Source organism: Triticum dicoccoides, chromosome 5A (genome assembly GCF_002162155.2).
Source record: "Triticum dicoccoides isolate Atlit2015 ecotype Zavitan chromosome 5A, WEW_v2.0, whole genome shotgun sequence".
Lineage (NCBI taxonomy): Eukaryota > Viridiplantae > Streptophyta > Magnoliopsida > Poales > Poaceae > Triticum > Triticum dicoccoides.
Window position 1 is genome coordinate 160248688 of NC_041388.1, and position 4815 is coordinate 160253502.

Sequence of the window (4815 nt, forward strand, 5' to 3'; positions counted from 1 at the left end):
CCATAGCAATACTACCTTTAAAGGAGTAACGCCAGGCCCAGGGGCTCGTTGTACGGGCTCCCTCCTACTACAAGTTATATTCGGCTCCCCCGATAACTTCCGTCGCGAGCATTTAACTTTCCACATCGCTCCGTTTCAAAGTGGCTATCAAGCACTGCTCGGACGCGAAGCTTTCGCTCGCTTTAATGCAATACCACACTACGCCTCCCTCACACTCAAGATGCCCGGTCCACGTGGCATCATTACAGTGCACGGAAATATCAAGCGATCTCTGCGCGCCGAAGAGAGTGAGGCTGCCTTGGCAGCCGCACACTAAAGGCGCCCGGACCAGCGAAAGCGTCCAATAGGTCGTCAAGACCTCAGACACAACTAATCGAGTCCGGTGCCGCTACTTATACCGAATAAACGGTCAAACCCCTATTTGTCAATACAAGGGGCTCAACACGCGCAGACAAGTGGCAATTTCTTGTCATCTTGAATTATACATGGTTTCTTTAACAAACTATCTTTTTGCACGACAATTTTTTCACCTAAATTCCTCTCTTTTACAGACGATCATCGTGCTACACCCGTCCAGGATACGGCACAACGGAGACACAGGCGCAGACATGTAGCAGGGACCCGCTCCAAGGATTCTTTTTAGATTAAGACCCTGCGTAAACCTTTTTACTGTCTCTTGTTGATACATATCCACCATTGAGAAGGATGCTGACGTCTTGGCATGTGGCCACGCCAGAACAACGCACGTACCTGGACACAAGGGGCTTCTTAAAAAGGCCATTATTTAGGCCCGGTTTATACCACAAAGACCGAATACCTTAGGGAGTGTTCGGCGTCACGAGTTTGGCCCTATATGCATCAGCTCCGAATCATTGTCTTTGGTCAAATGTTGGGTTTGCCCGGCTCCTGTGTTTTGGTGCCTTACATTCCGCTTTACCGGCTAAGGTAGCACCAGGAGAACTACTGCGATTGTGCCCTGGTTCATCCGGACGAGCACCTCAGTAGAGAAAGCCGAAAACTGGCTGTCGTGATATAGCGTGAGACTGGTCAACCACTTGATGACCTGTGAGAATGTTAGAATTCCTCCGCCTTAACGAAGGGCCGTTTTCCGGCCAGGCATGTACGCACCCCGAGATCGGGAGAGTGCGGAGCCACCAGGGGCTATCTAGTAGCCCCACTGTCAAACTCCTATGGCTAAGTGAAAGTGCTAAAGCATTATAGTCCGGTTGCCTCGCTCGCTCTGCTATCACCTCCTTAATAGGACCAAGACATTGGGTTAAGTGTGAATGTGTGTTTTTGCGCGCACCTCTGCATTATATGCGTGAGGGTTGAAGCCGACGACTGCAATCTTTCAGGTTATACACGTGTATACATAAACGGTCGCCCAGGAGGCATCATATTACTTTCAGGCAAAAGTATAAAAATGGCCTTATAAAAATTTATAAAAGCATTTCGCTTACAATGAGATTACATATCACTCAAACATAATATTTTTTGAGCACTGGGTCTCCATCAAACGAGCACCCTCAAGAACTTCTTCAAAGTAGTGCTCAGCAGCCCTTCGACCTATGGCCGAATCCCGCGCTGCAACAGTGGTAGCATCCATCTCCGCCCAGTATGCTTTAACACGGGCAAAGGCCATCCGTGCGCCCTCTATGCACGCCGACCTCTTCATCACATTAATGCGCGGCACCACGTCAAGGAAGTGCTGCACCAAGCTGAAATAGCTGTTCGGTTTTGACCTTTTCGGCCATAGCTGGTCCACAATAGACCTCATGGAAAGTACGGACAACCTAATTAGTTCGGCCCATTTGGCTAATTGGTCAGTCAAGGAAAGTGGACGCTCGGGAGAATGGAATTGTCTCCAAAACAGCGGGTCTACTTCATGGTTCATCTGACCCTGGAAATACTTGGCCGCATCGGCAGCGCTTGCCGCCAAATACATGTATACATCCTCCGAACTCCACAGCCGATCCAGAGGGGCATACCGTGGATCTTCGAACTTCCTCCGCAACATAAAGGATTTCCCATATACAATATCCCCCTCTTCTCGCAGCTCCTCCTTCTTTGCCCTCATAGCAGAGCGGAGGTCCTTTTTCGTCGCTGCAGCCTTCTCAAGGTCCGATGCCTTCGCTTGGTTTTCCTTTTCAAGAACCCGGCAACGGTCGGCGGCGGCTTTTAATTCTATGGCCATCTTGGCCATCTTGTCTCGGCTCTCGCCATGCGCGGCCTTCTCGGCTTGCAACTCTTCGGCCGCCTTCAAAGCAGCCGCATTACCCAATCTCGCTTGTTCCTTGGCTCGGGCAAGTTCTGCCCGCAAGGCTTCAACAGTGGCAGCTCCATCTGCAGTCACAACATATTAAAGATACTGGCATCATGCTGATATTCCTATGTGGCCTTTACCAGATAATGACACTTACCCTGTGCCTCGTCAAGCCTTTTGTTAACAAGCTCGATGTCGGCGTCTGCCACATCCAACTGCCGTAAATGGGCAAATTCGCTAGTCCGGCTAGCCACCGGAGCTTCCATCACCTGCACATAGAGGCAGTATGGTTATTACCTGGGAATATGATCCTCTGTTTGCCGTCATTTCCGACAACAACCAGTGTCTCAGGGGCTACTATCTACACAGGGCACACCTAGCATGTGCAGGACTATCATACATTCTTTTATGTACCTCAAAGCCCGTCAGTAGACTCATAAAAGCTTCATGCAATTCGCTTTCGGCGGACGATATTACCTCCATCACCGTATTCATCAGCACACAGTGTTCATCTGAGATGGCCGCTCGCCCCACCAACTCCCTCAGAACATCCGATCGCACACTATATGGTGCCGGACTCTTTTGTCTGCTCTCTTCGGGAGCTGGACACTGGGAGCTTCGGGGGTCAATGGGATTATCTTCCGGTCTCACCGGACTTGGAGAAGCACTCCGCGATGACACTTCAGGGTCGCCCGCTTCCGGAGCGGAGGAGTCCGGAGGAGGCATTTCGCTCTCCATCATATCTGGAAGAAGATCCCCCGAAGACGAGCTCATTTGAGAGGGGCTAAGGCCCGAACTACAAAAATATATGCGGTGGCTATTTTCTCAGAAGAAAAAGATGGCATATCTGTACTATTAAAGTATTTCGGGTCACTTACGACTCGCGGGAGAATTGATCCCCCCGCGGACTTTGTGCGGCAACAGCGCCCCCAAGGTAGGACCCTCTGTGGGTGACTTCTTCTCCCGTTTGGAAGCTTCGGCTTCCGAATCCCCGGGCGCAGTCCTTTTCCTCTTCTGGTCGTCTTCCTTCATGGAGACGCTCTCTCCCTTGGCTAGAATGGGCAGCGTTGGGGGCCCGCATCCGCCTGCATTATCCTCCACAGTATCTTCCTTCAAGGGCTCCGGGTAAGGTGCGGTCTGGAGCATCTTTTCCAACACCGGATTTTCCAAACCCTCGGGGAGGGGGGACGAACACCGAATCAACTTTGCCTTTGTTAGCTAGTCCTGGTCAAAAAGCAAACTCTCAGAAATAACTTCGTAACAAAGGAGAGATAGTATGTTCGGCCGGAAGATGCCTTACCTGTTCGGCGGCACGGTTACTACTCAGGCCCACGTCCTCGGTGATTTCCGGACACTCCACCTGAGGTCCGAAGAATGACTTGTACATCTCCTCGTGCGTCAGGCCGAGAAAATTTTGAATGGCACGCGGTCCCTTGGGATTGAACTCCCACAGGCGAAGAGGCCGGCGTTTGCAAGGCTGGACTTGATGAACCAGCATAACCTTTATTGCCGCAACCAAACTGAAATCTCCATTGAAGAGATCTCAAATGCGGCTTTGCAGTACAGGCACGTCCTTGGCTGGACCCCAGCTCAGACCTCTGTTGATCCATGACATCAGCTGTGGTGGAGGGCCCGAGCAGAAAACAGGGGGGGCGCCCACTTGGCACTTCTAGGAGCCGTGATGTAGAACCACTCCTGTTGCCACAATTCAGACACCTCTGGGATGGAACCTTTGGGCCACGGAGCTCCTGTCATCTTGCGTATTGAGGCACCTCCACACGCTGCATGTTGCCCCTCAATCATCTTCGGCTTCACTTCAAAGGTCTTGAGCCATAGGCCAAAGTGAGGGGTAACCCGGAGGAAGGCCTCGCACACGATAATAAATGTCGTGATATGAAGAAAGGAGTCCGGAGCTAGATCATGGAAGTCTAGCCCGTAGTAAAACATCAAACCCCTGACGAAAGGATCCAGAGCAAGGCCTAGACCTCGGAGGAAGTGGGAGACGAACACGACGTTCTCGTTGGGTTCGGGGGTGGGGACGGCCTGCCCTCGGGGAGGCAGCCGATGCAAAATCTCGGTGGTCAGATATCTTGCCTCCCTCAACTTTTTGATGTCTTCTTCTGTGACGGAGGAAGGCACCCATTGGCCTTGAAGGCTAGATCCGGACATGACTGAAGGTTCGGAGCACCAGACCTGAACTTTGGGCGCTTGAGCTTGAGGTGGGGGAAGGATTCGATTGAGCACGGGAGGGAAAAATAAAAGCCTTGTCCCTTTATAAAGAGGGTGAATATCAAGCGTCCTCTCCGTGCCCGTTTGGACTTGCCTATAGTCTAGGAGTCCTAGAAGCGGTTGGGTTACCCACGCCCGTATTGATGAGAATCCCGGAATAAGGGGACACGATCTCTGCTTTAACAAGACGTGCCAAGGAAACCGCCTCGCATGACGCGCTGAGGTGGGATAATGAAATGACTCGAATAAAGGCTTGGCTGTGGTGTGTCGCACTACGGAATACGTCAGCAGATTAGATTTGTGTAAATATTATTCTCTCTATG